A 22,831-nucleotide genomic window follows, 5' to 3' on the forward strand; every position below is an offset into this window, starting at 1 on the left:
GGCAGTTACTCGGGCATTAGTGGATAACGGCTCAAGTGCCAATATTTGTCCATTATCCACCCTGAACCAATTGAAGATCGACCACGGAAGAATCCAAAAGAATAGCATTTGCGTCCGAGGATTTGACGGAAATGGAACAGCCACCGTGGGGGATATTATACTTGAGTTGACCATCGGTCCAGTCCAGTTTACCATGGAATTCCAGGTATTAGATGCTACGGTATCTTATAACTTTCTGTTGGGACGACCGTGGATCCATGCAGCCAAAGCAGTGCCATCCACCTTGCATCAGATGGTCAAGTTCGAGTGGGATAGACAAGAGGTCGTGTTGCACGGCGAGGACACTGCGTGCACCGTAGGAGGCGCCATTGTACCCTTCATAGAGACCAATGATGACAAAGGTCCCTGGGTCTACCAGATTTTTGATGCAGTGTCGGCAAACAAGTTCCCCGAGGGTGAAATCATTCAGCATCCTAGGATAGCTTCCGCAACGGTTATGATGGTTTCAGAAATGCTGGGTAATGGGTTTATGCCAGGAAAAGGCTTGGGAGCTGAACTTCAGGGAATTGTTCAACCTGTTTCCTTGCCCAAGAATTTGGAGACCTTTGGGTTGGGGTTCAAACCGACTGCGGCAGATGTAAAACGAGCTCGGAAAATGAAGAAGAAAGTTTGGTTTCTTCCCAAACCTGTGCCACGTCTATCAAGATCTTTTGTTAGAGCAAGCGCCAAGGGGTCACCAGTCCCGAAAGTTCTCAGGCCATTGATTGGGATTGACGGGGATCTGAATCAGAGCTTCGAAAGATTGTTCACTAATGTCAATATGGTAGAAGTCGGAGAGGGTTCCAGCGGAACAGACATACAGTTTATGGGGCCTGAGGCCAAAACCAACAATTGGACGGTTACTCCTCTTCCTACTCGGGGAGAGTCCTGGTAGTAGGCTTTGATTTTTGCTTTCTTATTTTTCGGATTATTCAGGGTGTAATCCAAATCTTATTTTATCTTGTAAAAGTGTGAACCCTGTTATCCCGCATTTTAATAAAATTCTTTTCTTGTCTCATTTTAATTTTGTTTTATTCTTTTCTCTTTCTGAACAGTTCTCTTTTTACTGGTTCTAATGACATGGCATGCACGACGGATCTTCGACCTAGTCTAATAAATCAATCTGACTCTAATTTAATGATACAAGAGATCGATTATGACGATGAGTCTGAATATGATGAGGATAAAGCCTTCGAAGAAATAAACCGAGAACTATGCCAATTTGAAGAGAAACCCAAGCCTAATATGAATGACACCGAGGCTGTAAATCTAGGGGATGCGGATAATGTCCGAGAAACCAAAATCAGCATCCACATTGAGCCTAGCATCAGGGAAGGATTAATCAAAGCACTCATTGAGTTTAAAGATGTTTTTGCATGGTCGTATGACGACATGCCGGGTTTAAGCACCAAGCTAGTGGTTCACAAATTACCCATTGACCCGACATGCCTCCCCGTCAAGCAGAAACTGAGGAAGTTCAAGACAGATATGAGTGTGAAGATTAAAGAAGAAGTAACCAAGCAACTGCAAGCAAAGGTTATTCGGGTCTCTCGATATCCTGATTGGTTGGCTAATGTAGTGCCAGTACCAAAGAAAGATGGGAAGATCAGGGTATGCGTCGACTACCGTAATCTAAACAGGGCAAGCCCAAAGGATAACTTTCCATTGCCCAATATCCATATCTTGATCGACAATTGCGCCGGGCGAGAAATCGGCTCCTTTGTGGATTGCTACGCTGGGTATCATCAGATTTTGATGGATGAAGAAGATGCAGAGAAAACAGCTTTCATTACGCCATGGGGGACTTATTGTTATCGGGTAATGCCATTCGGTTTGAAGAACGCTGGGGCAACATACATGAGAGCAATGACTACTGTGTTCCATGATATGATACACAAAGAGATCGAAGTGTACGTAGATGATGTGATCATCAAATCCAAGCGTCAGGAAGACCACGTAGCAGACCTTAGGAAGTTTTTCCAAAGACTTCGAAGGTACGACATTAAGCTCAACCCAGCCAAATGTGCATTTGGTGTTCCATCTGGAAAGCTGTTAGGATTTATCGTCAGTCGGCGAGGCATTGAGTTGGATCCGTCAAAGATCAAATCCATCCAGGAATTGCCGCCACCAAGGAACAAAACAGAAGTAATGAGTCTGTTGGGAAGATTGAACTATATCAGCAGATTCATCGCTCAGCTCACAACAACTTGTGAACCCATCTTTCGATTGCTGAGGAAAGATGCCGCGATAGAATGGACGGCAGAATGTCAGGAGGCATTTGACCAGATCAAAGGTTATTTATCCAATCCACCTGTATTGGTTCCACCTGAGTCGGGGAGGCCATTAATACTTTATCTAACGGTCCTGGATCATTCGTTTGGTTGCGTGTTGGGTCAACACGACATCACAGGAAGAAAAGAGCAAGCCATCTATTATCTCAGCAAGAAGTTTACAGTCTATGAGAATAAGTACACTCAACTTGAGAAGACATGTTGTGCTCTAACTTGGGTAGCACAGAAGTTTAAGCATTATCTGTCGTCACATACTACTTACCTTATTTCACGTCTGGATCCATTAAAGTATATTTTCCAGAAGCCTATGCCCACAGGAAGATTGGCAAAATGGCAGATATTACTCACAGAGTTCGACATTGTCTATGTGACGAGGACGGCCATGAAAGCTCAAGCATTGGCCGATCACTTGGCTGAGAATCCTATTGATGAAGAATATGAGCTTTTGAGGACGTATTTTCCTGATGAAGAAGTGATACATATAGAGGATTTAGAACTGAATGAGGAGCCAGGGTGGAAGCTTTTCTTTGACGGGGCTGCTAATGCAAAAGGAGTTGGAGTAGGAGCAATACTTATTTCAGAAACAGGACATCACTATCCTGTTACAGCTCAGCTACGTTTCTATTGTACTAACAACATGGCTGAATATGTGGCATGTATTTTGGGCCTACGATTGGCTGCAGACATGGATGTTCAGGACGTCTTGGTCTTGGGAGACTCGGACCTCCTAGTACATCAGATCCAGGGTGAATGGGAAACACGGGATTTGAAGCTTATACCATATCGACAATGTTTGCACGATCTGAGCAAGCGATTTCGATCAGTGAGTTCAGACACATCCCGAGAGTTCACAATGAGGTTGCCGATGCTTTGGCCACTTTAGCATCGATGTTGCACCATCCAGACAAAATCCATGTTGACCCATTGTATATTCAGGTTCGTGATCAGCATGCCTACTGCAACATAATAGAAGAAGAAATGGATGGCGAGCCATGGTTTTATGATATCAAGGAATACCTCAGGATGGGGATATACCCGGAGCAGGCAACCGGAGATCAAAAGAGAGCCATTCGACGACTGGCAAATGGATTTTTCCTCAGTGGAGGAATGTTGTACAAAAGAACCCCAGATCTGGGATTGCTGAGATGTATTGATGCAGGTCAAGCCACGATAGTGATGACAGAGGTACATGCTGGAGTCTGTGGGCCCCATATGAGCGGATATGTGTTGGCAAAGAAGATTCTGCGAGCGGGATATTATTGGCTCACTATGGAGCATGATTGTATCAGTTTCGTACGAAAATGCCATCAGTGTCAGATACACGGAGATCTGATTCATTCTCCACCAATGGAATTGCACACAATGTCCGCACCATGGCCATTTGTAGCATGGGGCATGGATGTCATTGGGCCTATCGAGCCGGCAGCTTCGAACGGTCACAGGTTCATTCTGGTAGCCATCGATTATTTCACTAAGTGGGTTGAAGCCAAAACTTTTAAGTCTGTAACCAAGAAGGCAGTGGTGGATTTCGTCCATTCCCATATCATTTGTAGATTTGGGATCCCAAATATAATAATCACGGACAATGGTGCTAATCTTAACAGCAACTTGATGAGAGAAGTATGTGAACAGTTTAAGATTACACACCGTAATTCCACCCCGTATCGGCCCAAGGCGAATGGAGCAGTTGAGGCAGCCAACAAAAATATAAAGAAGATATTGAGGAAAATGATTGGAGGATCCAGACAATGGCATGAAAAGCTACCATTTGCGTTGTTAGGATACCGCACTACTGTTCGTACTTCAATAGGTTCATACTTTGTTTGTTGTTGTTGTTGAATCCGAAAATAGGATTGTTTGTTGCTAAAATATTGTTCAATCAAATTTTAGTTGTTCTTTGTTGTTCAATTCGTGTTCATGTGATTTGTTGTTGAAATGTTGTTAAAATCGTGTTCATGTGATATTGTTGTTATGATGTTCATCCATGTTCATATTGTTGTTTGAACATTGTTAGAAATTGATCATATTGTCTATATTTTGGTTAAGTTTGATTAATTGATGTGTTATAGCTGATGGGTAGTTTGGTAAATTTGTAGTACGTTTAGGGGTAGTTTGGTAATTTCAGTAAGGTCGGAAGGGGTAGTTTAGGAATTGTACATTTTGAAATTGTTTATTTGAAGCATGGGGGACAAAATGAAATGGGGTGGGTTGTGATATGATTATTTAATATAAAGGGGGGACAAGATTTAAATTAAAGGGGAATCTTGTATTATTTTAAATAAAGCATGGGGGACAAAATATAATGGGGTGGTGTGATATATTTATTTAATGTAATGGGGATGAGTGGGAAGATAATGAGTTTGGTAGAGAAAGGGATTGATTTTAATTGATTTATGGGATGGGATATATATATGTGAAGTCTTGAACACAAGAGGGGGAAGAAGAAATACAGACAGAAAAAAAAGAGATTGAAAAAAAAAAGAGCTGAACATTTATTTCGAAAAAAAAAATTGAAACTCTCAAGAAAAGAAAAACATACAAAAAAAAATTGAAAATTAGAAGAAAAAGTAGTACACACCTGATAAATATTCTGGTATACAGGTGTAGAAATTAAGGGTTGAAGATTAACTAGCCTGTCAAAAATCTGAAAATTTCCCTTGGTTTCTGTCCGTTATTTTCGGCATTCCTGGATTTTATTTTGAATTTTTCAAAGCTGTCACTGGGATTTTCGTTGACTGGTTATTGCTGGTTATTGTTGCTGTTGCTGTGTTACGTATTACGTTGCTGACTTTCTTCTTCTTATATTGACAATATCAGGTACACAACTGTAATTTTGGCATTTTGTAAGCTGAAATGAAGAATGGAGTGTTAAATTTTTAATTTAGTTTAAATTAATTTTTTTGTATTGTATTTAGGTTATTCATGTATTATTATTCCGTAAATCACTGTCATCGGCATAACTAGGCATATTATAGCGACATATTAAATAACGTCTTTACCAGATTATTAGGAAATATATTTAAACCTGATTATTAATTAAAATTGTTTAAATAAAAAAAAATAGAAGAAATAACGTAAAAATGGCGTTATTGAATCAGTTTGGCAAAAATTAACTAAGTTCCTTATTCATAAGGTTTTTCGTCAACGATAAGTTAATCCGAATCATGTAGTCAATTTCAGTTATAACATGAATTAGTTTGCAAACAAGTATTAGGACATGATGAATTAAAACAAAGTTAGTTAATGTTAAATTGTTTAAATTTTTAGAAATATGATTTAGTACTCAAGTTTTTATTTTTATTTCTTTCAATTTTCAGTATTTGTAAATAATTAGTTTCAATAAGCTTAAGTCTTACTAATAATTTGAATTTTAATCCAACTATGGGATAATTAGTTTTTTTATTTTTATTTTTTACTTTTCGATAATTCCATGTTGTATCTATGATTATAATTTTATTACTTTCTGCTAATATTTGTTTTTCTCTTCTATTTAATATGTCATTTTCAAGAATGTAGATATTGATTTTATATTTATAAAAAACTTAGTAATAATAAAAAGGTAGTCATTAAAGGATATTATTAAAGGATTTCGCTAAAAATAAATAGATGTAAATAATACAAATGTATAGGATTCTCCAATCTCATTTATTTATTTAATTTTTTTTAAAAAAATTACTTAGAATTTGGGATGGATTGTTTAGTGAATTTCACTTCCTTCCCCAAAGATAATGACGCGTTAGACTCTTTAGGCGCGATTTAATTAATTTTACCTTCTTAAACTCGGATGCGCATTTCATGCGACCCAAATCTAAATCCTAAAACATCAAATAAAATATGTTTCGTATTGTGGGTGCATTTCATGTGACACAATCCAAAGATATGTTTTAAGCGATGTTCACATTCCTAAAAAATAATAATTATAATGATAAAGCGGTAAAAGATAAAATTTGCACATGGTTCATAATTGTATTAAAAATCAGATAAATAAGCCGAATATAACAGTTGAGCGACCGTGCTAGAACCACGGAACTCGGGAATGCCTAACACCTTCTCCCGGGTTAACAGAATTCCTTATCCGGATTTCTGGTACGCAGACTGTAATATAGAGTCATTCTTTTCCTCGATTCGGGATTAAAACTGGTGACTTGGGACACCCTAAATCTCCCAAGTGGCGACTCTGAAATAATTAAACCAATCCCGTTTCGACTGTCCTTTAATTGGAAAAAACTCCCTACGCACCTCGCGGTGCCGGAAAAAGGAGGTGTGACAGGAGGTAGAGGTCCTAGAGGTGGAGCTCAGACCGCCAGAGGTAGAGGCCAGCTAGCTGCAGGCCATCCCAGAGAGATAGTTCAGGGTGGTGGGGCCCAGCCCTGATGTTATGCTCTCCCAGCAAGGCACGAGGTTGAGGCTTCAAATGCAGTTATTACATGTACAGTTCTGGTTTGTGATAGAGATGCTTCAGTATTATTTGATCCAGGGTCTACATACTCGTATGTGTCATCTTATTTTGCACCGTATCTGGTCATGCCTAGTCATTTGTTGAGTATTCCTGTTTATGTGTCTACACCGGTGGGTGATTCTATTGTGGTAGATCGAGTCCATCGCTCTTGTGTAGTTGTGATTGAGGGTCTTGAGACTCGTGTGGATTTATTGCTTCTAGATATGGTCGACTTCGATGTTATATTAGGGATGGATTGTTTATCACCTTATCATGTTGTCTTGGACTATCATGCCAAGACTGTGACGTTAGATTTACTGGGTATGCCTCATTTAGAGTAGAGAGGAACTCCTGGTCATTCTACCCGTAGCGTTATTTCTTATGTGAAGGCTCGGCGTATGGTCGAGAAGGGGTGCTTAGCCTATTTAGCTTATGTTCGTGATTCTAGTGCGGAGGTTCCCTCTATTGACTCTATGCCCATTGTTCGTGAGTTTCCTGAGGTATTCCCTTCAGACCTGCCGGGTATGCCACCCGACAGGGATATTGACTTTTGCATTGATTTGGATCCGGGCACTCAGCCCATTTCTATTCCGCCGTATCACATGGCCCCGCCAGAGTTGAAAGAGTTGAAGGAGCAGTTGCAGGACTTGCTTGAGAAGGGTTTCATTAGACCCAACGTTTCGCCTAGGGGTGCGCCGGTTCTGTTTGTTAAGAAAAAGGATGGTTCGATGAGAATGTGCGTTGATTACCAGCAGTTGAACAAGTTACAATCAGGAATAAGTATCCATTGCCAAGGATTGATGATTTGTTTGAGCAGCTTCAGGGTGACAAGGTGTTTTCAAAGATTGACTTGAGACCTAGCTACCATCAGTTGAGGATTAGGGCATCCGATGTCCCTAAGATAGCTTTCCGCACTCGATACGAGTATTATGAGTTCTTGGTTATGTCATTCGGGTTGACAAATGCCCCAATAGCTTTTATGGATTTGATGAACCGAGTGTTCAGGCGACTTGGACTCGTTCGTGATAGTCTTCATTGATGATATCTTGATAAATTCCCGCAGCTAGGAGGAGCACGAGCAGCATCTCAGAGTGGTTCTTCAAACTCTGAAGGATAGTCAGTTATATGCTAAGTTCTCTAAGTGTGAGTTCTGGTTGAGTTCAGTTGCATTCCTGGGTCATGTCGTATCAACATAGGGTATTTAGGTTGATCCGAAGAAGATTGAGGCAGTCAAGAACTGGCCTAAACCAGCATCAGCTTCAGAGATTTGGAGTTTCTTAGGATTGGTAGGCTACTACCGTTGGTTCGTAGAGGGATTCTCATCTATTGCAGCCTCTATGACCAGAATAACCCAGAAGGGTGCCCAGTTCAGATGGTCAGACGAGTGTGAGGCAAGCTTTCAGAAGCTCAAGACAGCTCTAACTATGGCACCAGTGTTGGTTTTGCCCACAGGTTCAGGGCCTTATACCGTTTATTGTGATGCATCTCGTATTGGGCTTGGTGCAGTGTTGATGCAGGATGGAAATGTCATTGCCTATGCTTCGCGACAGTTTAAGATTCATGAGAAGAACTATCCAGTTCATGATTTGGAGTTGGCAGCCATTGTTCACGCATTGAAGATTTGGAGGTATTATCTGTATGGTGTGGCATGTGAGGTGTTCACGGATCACAAGAGTCTTCAGTATTTGTTCAAGCAAAAGGAGTTGAATTTGAGTCAGAGGAGGTAGTTGGAGTTGTTGAAGGATTATGATATCACTATCTTATATCATTCGGGGAAGACCAATGTGGTGGCCGACACTTTGAGTAAGAAGTCAGCTAGTATGGGCAGTCTAGCTTATATTCCGGTCGGTGAGAGACCGCTTGCCTTGGATGTTCAGGCTTTGGCCAATCGTTTTGTGAAATTAGATATTTCTGAGCCTAGTCGTGTATTAGCTTGCACGGTCACTCGTTCCTCATTATTGGAGCGTATCCGTGATCGATAGTTTGATGATCCCCATTCGTGCGACCTTAGAGACACGGTGCAACACGGAGGTGCCAAGCAGGTTACCCTAGATGATTATGGAGTTTTGAGATTGCAGGGTCGAGTGTGTGTGCCAAATGTGGATGGGCTACGAGAGTTAATTTTAGAGGATGCCCATAGCTCCCGGTACTCTATTCATTCGGGCACCGCGAAGATGTATCTGGATATACGGTAGCATTATTGGTGGCATAGAATGAAGAAGGACATCATTGCATATGTGGCTCGATATTTGAATTGTCAGCAGGTTAAGTACGACCATCAAAGGCCTGGTGGACTGTTTCAGAGGATTGAGCTTCCCGAGTGTAAGTGGAAGCGGATTACTATGGACTTCGTTGTTGGACTCCCGTAGACTCGAAAGAAGTTTGACGCAGTTTGACGCAGTTTTGGGTCGTTGTTGATAGGCTGACCAAGTCAACGCATTTCATTCCTGTGGCAGTCTCCTATTCATCCGAGAGGTTAGCTGAGATTTATATCCGGGAGATTGTTCGTCTTCATGGTGTGCCGTATCTATCATTTCGGACTGAGGTACGCAGTTTACCTCGTGCTTCTTAAAAGCAGTTCAGTGAGAGTTGGGCACCCAGGTTGAGTTGAGTACAGTATTTCATCCTCAGACAGGCAGGCAGTCCGAGCGGACTATTCAGATATTGGAGGATATGCTCTGAGATTGTGTTATTGACTTTAGAGGCTCGTGGGATCAGTTTTTGCCTTTAGCAGTTTGCCTACAACAACAACTACCAGTCGAGTATGCAGATGGCTCCTTATAAGGCTTTGTATGGTAGAAGATGTCGATCTCCGGTTGGATGATTTGAGCCGGGGGAGGCTCGGTTGTTGGGTACGGATTTGGTTCAGGAGGCCTTGGACAAGGTTAGGATCATTCAGGAGAGGCTTCGTACTGCTTAGTCCAGGCAAAAGAGTTATGCAGACCGCAAAGTTCGAGATGTGGCTTTTACAGTTGGTGAGCGGGTGTTGCTCCGAGTGTCGCCTATGAAGGGCGTGATGAGATTCGGAAGAAGGGCAATCTTAGCCCTAGGTTCATTGGTCCATTTGAGATTCTTGATCGAGTGGGAGAGGTGGCTTATAGACTTGTATTGCCGCCTAGCTTATCAGCCGTGCATCCAGTATTTCATGTGTTCATGCTTCGGAAGTATCACGACGATCCATCCCACGTGTTAGATTTCAGCACTGTCCAGTTGGACAAGGACTTGCCTTATAAGGAGGAGCCGGTGGCTATTCTAGACCGGCAGGTCCGTCAGTTAAGATCGAAGAGTTTTTCTTCGATTCATATTCAGTGGAGAGGTCAGCCTCCTGAGGCATCGACCTGGGAGTCTGAGTCCAATATGCGTAGCCGTTATCCTCATCTTTTCCCCAACTCAGGTGCTTCCTTCTTCTGTCCGTTCAAGGAAAACAGTTGTTTTAGAGGTGGAGAATGTGACGACCCAAAGGGTCATCACATGCTTTTAGTTGATTTCTATGTCTCTGAGGCCTTGAAAACCTCATTAGAGTTACCTCGATTTGCGTGCGCAGTCCGGGCGCGTAGCTGGGAAGCTTAAATATGAAACTCTGTGAAAAATGCTAAGTTTTGATGTTGAAATGAATAAATTTGACTTCGGTCAATATTTTGGGTAAACAGACCCGGATCCGTGATTCGACGGTCCCTGAGGGTCCGTAGGAAAATATGGGAGTTGGGCGTATGCTCGAAATCGAATTCTGAGGTCCCAAGTTCGAGAAATGAATTTTTAAGTGAAATTATTTTCAGAAATTGTTTAAGGAAATTTGAAATGAAAACTAATTAGAAAGCAATGGTATCGGGCCCGTATTTTGGTTCTGGCGCCCGGTACAGGTCTTATATATGACTTGAGTCATTCCTGTGAAATTTGGTTAAAAACGGACATCGTTTGACGTGATCCGAACCTTAATCGAAAAATTTGATGTTTAAAAGAGTTTTGAGAAATTTTATTGATCTCGAGGTTTAATTCGATGCTCGTGATGCTATTTTGGTAATTTGATTTCACGAATATGTCCGTAGGATGTTTTTGAGGTTGTGTGTATACTTGGGTTGGAGTTTCGAGGGCTCGGGTGAGTTTCAAGTGGGTTTCGGGATGCCTTAGGCTTAGAAAGTCAGAGGTTGCAGGTTCATGAAGTTGCAGTCTCTGAACCCTTTAGTGCGGTCCGTGAGAAATCGCGTGCAACCGCGAAGGGGCCAACGCGGCCGCGATCGCCTTTGTGCGGTCCGCGGTGGAGGTTGTGCGGCCGCAGTCGCCTTTGTGCGGTCCACACAGGGTGCTGAACTGCAGGTCTTCAGGGAGGGGCCAGCGCGGTCGCCTTTGTGCAATCCACGGTGGAGGCTGTGTGGCCGCGGTCCATTTGATGCAGTCCGTACTGGGGGCCTGAGAGGGGTATAAATAAACGGTAATTTTAGTTATTTTTCACTTTTCAAAACCCCAAAAACATAAGAGACGATTTTTCAAACAACCTTTCTTCTCCAAAATGTTGGTAAGTGATTTCTAACTCATTTTCTTCACTCCTTAACATCTTTTAACATGATTTCAACTTCAAATCAAAGATTTTCATGGAGGAAATTGGGTGTTTTTGGTAGAACCTAGGTTTTTCTAAAATTGGGGATTTGGACCTCAATTTGAGGTTCGATTTCAAAATAAATTATATATTTGGATTCGTGAGGGAATGGGTAATCAGGTTTTGGTCCGAACCTCGGGTTTCGACCACGTGGGCCCGAGGGGTGATTTTTGACTTTTGGGTAAAACTTTAGAAAACTCATTTTCATGCATTGGGGTTGATTTATTTAGCACTTGTTGATGTAATTAAGTAACTTGTGACTAGATTCGAGCGGATTGGTGGTGGAATCGAGGGGTAAAGCTATAATTGAGACTTGAGTGGTGTTCAAGGCATCGAGGTAAGTGTTTGGTCTAAATCTAGCTTGAGGGATTAAGAGTTGAGTCATACTTGCTACTTGCTTCTTGTTGAGTACGACGTATAGGCATGATGACGAGTATCTATACGTTGGTGTCAAACATGACCGTGTGTCTTACATTGGAAGTTGTTGTGTGTCCTTGAATGACACTTTGTATGCTTTAATTAATGATCTTCTATGATTGAGCATTTCCATTAATTGAATTGAGTACCAACTAAGTGAGATTGGTTATAGCTAATTCTCCCTTGTCGGGATGACTATTTCGATATCGTTGTTCCCTTGCCGTGAAATTATTATATCACTTATGTTCCCTTGCCGGAATTTCTTGTGATTGTGTGATGAACTGTAAAAGGGAGCGGGTGGTATGCCTACCACAAGATAATGAAATGGGAGCGGGTGGTACGCCTACCACAAGACATTATGAAATGGGAGCGGGTGGTACGCCTACCACAAGACATTATGAAATGGGAGCGGGTGGTACGCCTACCACAAGATATGATGAAATGGGTGCGGGTGGTACGCCTAGCACAAGATATGAGAAATGGGATCGGGTTGCACGCCTGCAACAAGATGGAAACTGAAAGTGAAAGCTTGTCTTTACTTCTCTTTATCTGTGTTAGAAGTTATATTGTTAGCTTCCTTGCTATTTCTTGTTATTTTGCTTTGTCAGCTACCCCCGAAGCATGTTCCCCTTCCCCAGCTTTAATTGATTATTACTTGTTACTTTCCGCCATATGTTATATAACTGCACAAGTTTATCTGGTGTCTGGTCCTAGCCTCGTCACTACTTCGCCGGGGTTAGGCCAGACACTTACCATCACATGGGGTCGGTTGTGCTGATACTTCACTCTGCATTATGTGCAGATCCCGGAGCAGCTTTCGGACAGTAGTTAGAGGGCTTCCTTCAGTCCACTCGGAGACCCAAGGTAGATCTGTAGGCGTCCGCAGGCCCTGGCGTCTCCCTCTATCTTTATTTCCTGTTTCATTTCCTTTGTTCAGATACAGTGTATTGCATTCCTTCAGACCCTGTATGTAGAAACTCTTAGACAGTCTGTGACACCAGGTTTTGGGGTATTTGAGGTTTTAAAAGTTGTAATAGACGTAGCCTTCAGATATTTCATGGTTATCTTCCGCTTAATTATTTAAGTTCTGTTGTTTTATGTTATTGCACATAATTGTTAAAAGGAAGTAATTTGTTAAGGAATTAGATAGTTAAAGATTGACTTGCCTAACTCTCATCAGTAGGCGCCATCACGACTCCCGAGGGTGGGAAATCCGGGTCGTGACAAAAGTATCTTTTCTTTAAGCCTCCTTGATCCAACTGAGTCATAATGATTGAGAAAGACTATAACGCCGACTTGGACACGTTAGGCAAACCATTCAAATAGCTTACAAACTGATGAATATGCTTACTAATTTTATTTTTCCAAGAGGCGAGTATTTCATTTCCTTTTAGTTTCTTAGTTCTCTTTTATGTGTATTATTGGTCATTCTCCTATTTTTTTCATCACTAGCTGAATGACAGTTTGGTCTGTTAGAATTCAAAGCAAATTTGTGTTCTGTATTTTGCTTTTAATCTTGCGTGACTACACGTGTTAATAATTTCTATAATTTCTTATATGTTCGTATCTTTTATTTTAGATTAAATTACTATTATTTCTATGGGCATTTGTAGTGGTTGGCTAATCATTTAAAGTTCCTTTCAAATCCAATATATATCGGTAATTCGTTCTATGAGATTACTATTCTAATTGTTGTTTAGCCAATTCATGAAAATTTTTAAGTCACCATCAAGAATTTGATTTAACTTTATTTTTTTCTTTATTACTCTGATTTCATTCTAGAGTTAATTTCTTGTAATAGTCAAATGCTACAACATTTGTTTTCAATTTGTGAAGTTTACAACTAAACAAAACCTTATAATTATGAACTGAATTTGTCTAAATGCTACTCTAGTATTTCTATGTAGTTTGAACATTATAATAATGTTTTATTGTTAGAGATAACAAATTCGTTAGCATAAGGACGTTCTTGTGCTTTTTTCTCTAGAAGACATTTCTTCGCTAGGTTGGATACAATTTCTATGGGTCGCACCTTTTGATATCCATTTTTTTTACTGTATGCGGGAGAATTTCATACTTTTCACATCTCTACTATATTTATCATATTATGCAAAGAAGATCCTTAGGCGAGTCTGTCTTAAGATTTCATATAACTGTTTGACTCAAAAGATTTTTAACTCTTTTTAAGCAAATCAATCAAAGATAAAGGGGTAAATCGTAGTCGAAGATAATAAACTCTAGGATAATTGTAGTAGAGAGATGACAATAATGGAGAGAGGGAGAGATTGATAGAAAGATAATAAAAGTGGAGAGAAAGATGATATTAATCTTGTATATTCCGAACTCCCTCTATTACAAGGCTGAAACCCTTTTATATACTGAGAGGTTTCCCTTCATTACGAGGACGACAAATTAAGATATATATGCCCTCCGGACCTAATGCTAATGCGGCGACGTCTTTCCTTTCGCCTCTGGGTCCTACCCTTGTGTCGACTCGTGGATTTTCGGCTACTTATTATACTCGCTATAGGCCGTGGTCAATCAAATTTGGACCCATACAGTAACCACTTGTATCCTTTGTATATTTAGTCTACTGATTTATAAGAGAGACAACGTTCCTATCGATGAAGAGCTCTCTCCCCGTCAAATGGCTAAAATACTGCGCTTGTCCAACAACTTTGCCAAAGTGCACTCATAGAGTATGCATTCTTTAAAGAGCAAATAAAGAGAATTTTAATTTATGCGTCTTCCTGTTTGGCCCAATCAAGATTGAAACTGATTGACATCATGTATCATGAGTACTATTTGTTAGAATAGTCATAGCTTTATGTTGCAACACATATGCAACGAATTATACAATCATAAGAATAAACTTTCTATTTGAAAAAAAAATTTTTTATGGCAGTACTGGTGCATCATATATATATATATATATATATATATATATATATATATATATATATATATATATATCAATGAAAATTGCGTAGGAGCAGCCTTTCAACTACAAAAATTGTCTTGCCAGGTAGAGCTAGGATTTGAAACTTATGCGTTCGATAGTTTAATTCATCTAAGTTATTGGGTTCTGAATTAATAACTTTTTCATATTCAATAAATTTATAAAAATAAATACAGAGTTTAAGCCAAAACTATTGCGTGCTAGCTCCGCTCATGCTTGCCAAGATTGTTGATGTTGATGCACCCACTTTTGAGGAAGAAGAAAATTTGCAAAGATACGAAGGAAAGATAACAAAAAAGAAAAAAATAGTTATCTTTCTTGATAGTAAAATAAATTATAAACTAAATTGATATCTAAAGTTGTATTTGTCTGAAAAATATTATTGTTGGTGTGTCAATCTACAAGAGTTCTGTTCATGATAGAGTAACTGAAACGGATGAAAGAACGTAAATCCATCATCCGTAAGAAAGTATTAGCTGAAATACAGTAAATCAGATATTAAAAGTTTTACACCTATCTAACTAAAATCTTGACCTCGACAAGAAAGTCACCATACTATAATCACGTTGATCATTCACAAAAACTTGTACTTTATTCTTTTTAAAAATTAAAAGAGCTTCCATTGATCATTGATGTGGTCTCGTAGAAAAATTACAATCCGAGTTTAGCATACCAAATTTTGTAAATGATCATTGAGGGGAAAATACAAAAGATGTCCTATCCAAAACAATTTTGCAATGATTTGTTTTATTATTGATATTATTTTACAACACCATATAATAAAGGACTTGCCATACACGTGCAACGCACGTGACGAGAGACTAGTTATATTAAAAAGGTAAAGTTGTAATATTCACTTATTTAACTTTATTATATATTTGATCTATTATACATGTAGGGTTTTGACAGAATCAAGCACTAGTATTATCACTCGCGCGAATGCGCGAGCACTAACCATGTAATATATTTGAGTTATTTGGATTATATGAAATATCTTAAAACTTAAATTTTCTCTATTAAATATAGATAATCATTGGATATTAATTAAGAAACACTACATGAAAAAGATTAACCATTTCTCAAATTCTAGATATATTCTATTTTTCTTTTTTGATACCATTCTCGCCGGTGTCATTGGATCCTAAAATTAGCCGGGAAGCAAAATAATAACTCATATCTATGACAAAACAATCAAATGTTGAGACTATGAAGGACTCTTTGGATATGACTTGACTCTTTTATTACTACTTGAACTTTTATTTTGTGTGTTGATATCTTTCAACAATTATTTCTATTTTAAAATTTCAGTTTCTAAAATATTACTTTTAAATAATAATTTATTTTATAATAATGTAAGTGAAAATATTATCCTTAATTCAAAACTCATTTTAGTCGGCATTAGTCAGTAATTTTTTTCCCCAGTATGACTCCATTTTGATATTTGACATTAACCATATTAAATATCCGTGTTATTTGAATGATATGTAAATAACCTTAAATTTTAAACCTTCTAGATAATCGTTAGATATCAATTACGAAATATTACATGAAAAAAGACTAACATTTTCTCAAATCTCGTAGTGATAATTTTATTTTTGCATCATTCTTATTGGTATCATTGGAACCTAAAAATAGCCAAAAAGTGAAATAATAACTCGTATTTATGTCAAAGCACAAAGGTTGACACAACATAAACGATTCTTTGGTTACGACATGACTCTTTTATTACGACTTGAACTCTTATTTGGTATGTTGTTATCTTTTAAAAAATATATATATATATATATATATATATATATATATATATATATATATATATATATATATATATATATATATATATATATATATATATATATATATATATATATATATATATATATATATATATATATATATATATATATATATATATAATGCAAGTGAAGACATTATCCTTAATTTAAAATTCACTTTAGTCAGTTATCTAAGAATTTAAATGATTCTTTAGCCGGTGAAATTTTATTTCAATATAACGTCGTTTTGAGTTTATCGATATCTCTAGCCACAGATTTTGAATTGGGATACCCTATACACAGAGGTGGATCTAGGATGTATACTTTATGGATTCAGCTTTTAAGGTTTTAGCATTAAACTCATTATATTTTTAGAGTTATGTGTTCATATCTACTATTAATTTTAAGAATTCTTTACATATAAATGTTTGTTCAGTGTGAAAAGTTATGGGTTCACATATAAATTTTTGCTCAGTGTGAAAAGTTATGGGTTCAATTGAACCTGTTGTCAACACTCTACATCTGCCTCTGCCTATATATATATACAAATTTTTTGTTCTTTGAATCATTAAATGTTAAATTAGTTGACTGTTATTATATAACATTGCATATATTGCCTTGAAATTGCCAAGTAGTTTTTTCTCGACACCATACTTAGCTTAACCTCAATGCAAACTACTCAAATTGCATTTATATTCAAATTCAGATATCATATCAATTTGTTAGTAATAGTGATTTTTTAAAAACGACACACAATGTAAATTAAAAAAAAACATTCTAAGATATCCTTGTCTTATAATCTATGAATTTGAGTTGAAAAAAAATATTTAAAATCGATGATATCAACTTCCAAATTTTTATACTTAACATAGATGAAACAGAAGAAGAAATTTGTTGTCATCTCTTATTTCTGGTTTTTAGATTTCACATACATTTTTTCGATATTTATTTTCTTTTATCTTATTTTTTATGTCTTTCTTTTTTCTTTTTTATTTACAAAAAAATAATTTATTTTTCTATAAAAGGACGAGTTTAAATAGAAATTGTCTACATAAGAACTTTATTTATATTTTTAGTCTTTAGTTGAAATTCTTCATATTTTTCTTTTGGCTTTATCTAGTCAACAAAAATAAGTGCTCGCCTTACCACTTAAATGAAAAAATTGAACAATATGTAATTTATATATAATTCATATATAATATGTGTATAATCGTGTGTTGTCAGTATATCATCTATGGATATTAGCTATAAAAAGTAAAAAATAAATCTGGCTAGATATTTATGTAAATATTCCATAAGATTTTGGTTTCTTAATTTTTTCCATGATACGACTTCTATTATAATAATTTAAAAGCTCTATTAAAATTCAAAAATATCTTATCCTTTTATTTTTAAAATTACATATATTTAAAAGATAATCCCATTTTGAAATAATATTTTTACATTTAAAAAAAATATTTCATGTCATACCATTTTTTTTAAAATATACTTTTGTTACACATGAAAATTGCTATAGAAACTATCAATTAGAAACCGATGTCCCTCTTGTTGAATTCGAGAAAAATAAATTTTTACATAATCTAGATTCAAAACTGATATTCTTCAACAAAAAAATATTAAACCCTTGCAATATTGGCTTGGCTGCAGCTAAATGAAGAGGTTTCAGCTTATCCCCTTCAATTTCTTGTAGGTGCTAAATTAAAATTAATGATAGCAAATGTATAGCCAAAATTTTATTATTTGTTTGATGTCCATTTATACAAATTGACTCTTCAGACAAATATTTTTCAAAAAGGAAAAAAATAATTTTTTTGAATATTGACTGATTTTGAGTGATGTTTCTTTCTCCAGCATGTAAGTTTACTTCATTATATATGTAAGTAAACTTTTATTCGATTTTTAAACTCTTTTTTGTTATCTGGATAACCATAGACGTGTACCCTATATGTTACATTTATTTGAAAAGAAATTCAATTTATTCAAATCTAGCTATATTGTTTTAAAAAACTATAATTATAGGATTTTAACTATGAAAGAGTTTTATAGTTATATGGAATATTTTTTTTCTTTTTTGATAGTAGTATTTAATAATCAGAAAACATAACAAAAACTCCTAGCATGATTGCATATGATCATTAACCGAATTAAGTACGATGACTTGACAAAAAAAAAGATAAATATGATCATTAACCGAATCAAGTATAATAACTTGACCAAAAAAAAGATAAATTTATTTTTATATTTAATTCAAATTAAAAACTTTATCTATAAATTCAAAATTATTCAGTTATATATATATATGACTAACATAGTCAAATATAAAATAAAGTTACCATATACTATTTGCATTTATTAGCTTGCCACTTGGCTTAACCACAATGCAATTATATATGGTAACGTTCTTGCTTTAATATATATATAGATTTGAAAACTTTATCTATGAATTCAAAATAGAATAAAGTTACCATATACTATTTGCATTTATTAGCTTGCCACTTGGCTTAACCACAATGCAATTATATATGGTAACTTTCTTGCTTTAATATATATATAGATAAGTTTTAATGCTTTTATTTATCTGAAGTCAATTATTTTCTTATATAGTGATTTTTGTTTTTATATTAACATCACCTTTGCTAAGATGATTGAATTTTGAGGCCACATTAAGTTTGTACGAAATAATTATTTTCTCTGCATAAATTTTTGTGTTAAAATTATAATTACAATTAAATATTTTAAATTTGGGATGACTAATATTAAGAATATGAATCAACAAAACAAAATTCTTTAACATTGAGAACAAATATTAAGTATTAGGATTAACTAATTAGCAAAAAATTCAATTAAATTATTTTCTAAGTTCATCTATAAGTAAAACCATTTTAAAACACAATACTTAGGATATATAGTTTAATCATAATATGATATAAGATTCAAAATAGTAAAAAATGCAAACGCTAAGGAATACAATAATGGGGTACACGCTTTGAGCTAGTATATATTAATAGAAGCAATTTAGAATGGAGTATTGAAATAGTGGAAGTTCAGTATCTCGTTCCTCATCTTAAAGCTTTAACATTTATCTCTCTGTTTCGGATTGAAATTTTCTTTAGAATTCAAATAAAGATTAAAAAGTGAATATTGAAATGTTAAAGTGATTGATCATATATGAATATATAGCGAACAAGAATAATGCACTCGAAAGAGTTGCAAATTGGAGAGGACAAGCATAGAACAGGACTAATAAAGTGTTTTTTCCATCTCGATGGTAAAAATATGAAAAGATAATGTGACAATTAAAGTAAACGAAAAAGTAAAAAAAGAAAATTATACTACCAAACGATGGTTTTGTGGTTAATAACTAACTTACACATGGACTTAAAATCATTGTCCGTTGAATAATTATACATAAAAAAATAAAGCGATAGACCAATGAATTAAATGAAACTGTGGTAAGTAACTAACCAACCATTCATGTGATTGGCTTTCCTAATTCCTAGTGTAGTGTCCCTACCACTATACAATTGTGCGCCATTCCCTACTTTATTTGTAAGTAAACTCGTCTCAATATTTTCAGTGGACTTAGTGTTCATGTTACAAAATACCATTGTCATTAAGATTTTGGGTTACGATGTTGTTTCTCTTTTTTGGTACTTGTTCTTTTCGTCAATCGCCTTTTTCTTTTTCTTTTTTAATACCCAGTGGAATTCGAGCAATATATCGATCAGGTAGTAGCTAGGAGGCGGGAGGGGTTCAGCCGAACCCCCTCATGAAATTTACCATGTGTATATATAATCAATTTTTTTCCATATATAATAGATGCTGAATGTTTTTAGCATCTTCCCGTGTTTACTTTTTTTTTTTTTTTTCTGAATCTCCTTGATAAAAGTTTTGCCATCAGACCAATAACCCCCAAAATTCAAATCAAACTCATATATTACCTATATTTTATCTTACATAATAGGTTGAATGAATAAAACTTCCTAAATTTGGCACTGTTACAAATGACATACACAAAATATTGTGGGCTTCTATCACATCGTGATATTAAAATGTTTTCTATTTATTATTCTCCTAGATAAAACTGAGTTGATGCACATTTCATAGGCCTATACTTTCATGCCACTAGATTTTGATGTAATTGGTACTAGCAGCTTACATTTCAATCATCTCTTGTAATTTCGTACCCAAATTTATCAATGCAATCCTTCGTTTCAGCAAAAAAAAAAAAAAAACTTAAGCCCAGTGGAATGACATGCAGTAATTTCTTTAGAATAAAAGTCTCCTAAACTTGACACTATTTACAACATACTCACCTAAACTATTGAATTATTTGGCTGGATATGACAGTTTAGGTAATAGTTTACCTTGTTACATTGAAGTTGGAGAAATGATTAACGTAATAATAGTTAAACTAACTTGGTTACACATCATATCGTTTTTTAAAATCTGAGTAGTTTAATAAATGTGAATTTTCAAATTCAGCCAAATATTGTCCAAACTCCTACTTAATTAACATAACTATTCTATTCTGCCCAAGCTGCCACTCATCTCTTTACCTTTTTTTCTTTTCCACTTTTGCATCTTTTTCCTATCTTATGTAATTAGTGGGTTTCTATCTTTTTTATCAAAAGAGAGAATGAACTTTTTAGAAACTTTTGTGCTCTATAAACTACATGGGTACACACAGTCACAAACAGATGTGCCCACCAAAAAGATACGTAACGATCTGAATTATGCAAAAGATTGGGTAAAGTATGGGAAATCATATGCCTAAAGTTTGGAAAACATTATAAAGAATCTGGTGCCCACTAAGTACTAGCCAAACCCCTCCTACATCCCCACCCCCTTCAACTATGAAAAATAGTATTAAGTGAAGGACGACCAACAAACAGTTTAAGGATGGCCAAAGAATTTAATTAAACAAATAAACAATATTATGTGACTTTTAGCCTGTACGACATTTCTGTAACATTCTTATAAAACAATTAATATATTTAAAAAAATCAGCTTACGACGATTTTTAATCAAAAGTCTAGATCTTTTTTCAAACGATTGAAGTACACTGTCAAACTTTGATGAGAAAAGCATGTTACGACAACAATTGTAACCACTTAGAATAGAGCAAATTGTTTTTGTTAATAATTACTACGCGTTTTTTTTTTCTAAAATAAAACGTGCCAGAGAAAATTGCATACTCCTAATAAACATGGTTTTTGTTTCTACAATAAGTTGTTGTAGTATTTACATTTGAAAAATGAAAGGGAAAAAAAGGATAGTTAGAAGTCAAAAGTCAAATAGTCAATGTAATATAGATTCTTTCTATTAAATTGACAAAACGAGCCTTAAAACCGCATATTTAAGATGGAGGAAACGTAACTATTTATTGTATTGTCCAAAATTAAATTCTTGAAGAGAAAAGACAACACAATAAAATTAATGAAGCATCCTCAATTGCATGAAATTTCGATAACAACGTCTTAGGAACTTTCTGAAGAAGTGAAGTGTTTTGTTTTTGAGCAAGGTGGTTGTTGTGTGGATACAATTGAATATATAGTTGTCACAGAATATAACCATACTATTTTTATATTTTAGTAGGAGAGATAGCACGCAATATAAAAAAAAAGAAAAAAAAAGCGGCATCAGAATCTCAAAAGGAGAGGCTAAATAGGGAACTAAAGGTAATAACTCTTAAAACGAACAAGAAACCAAAAAGAATCAATTCAAAAGTATTTTCCCGTTTCAAAACGAATCATGGAATGTCAACTTGTTTAAATTTTAGTGCGATTCAAACATTTACTTATATTTATTTATTTTTGAAATAATGAGTATGTTTTTTTACTAATACATTTGAAATAGTACTAAGATGCAATTAGTATATATTCTATAATAACGAAATACTTAACACATTATGAAAATCGCTGGTAAACGATTCTTCTGCTTGCTTGAATAGTTATGTCATAAACATGGAAAATATGGAGTATTGAACTTGCCGTTCCAAGGAGAGAAACAAAACCGTTGGATTCGGTTGGGCGGGAGGGAAGGAATTGATCAATTACTCTCTCAAGTGCGTCTTATAAAGCAAATAAACAATCATTTTGCTCTCTTTTTTTTTTTTTTCAAATGCAATATTTAAAATCTATTATTATATATAAGGAGTAGGGGTAGAGGATTAAATTGGGGAATCGAATAACCAACTAACTATTAAGATTCCCAATCGCTTTGCTCTTACCCTCCAGCTTTAAAAGATTTTTTTTTGGTTACCTATTTAAAAGAGTGTTTTTTTTTTTTGGGGTATAAGCTTTAGAACAGTTTGCG

The sequence above is a fragment of the Nicotiana tabacum genome, chromosome 6 (genome assembly GCF_000715075.1).
Source record: "Nicotiana tabacum cultivar K326 chromosome 6, ASM71507v2, whole genome shotgun sequence".
Taxonomy (NCBI): Eukaryota; Viridiplantae; Streptophyta; class Magnoliopsida; order Solanales; family Solanaceae; genus Nicotiana; species Nicotiana tabacum.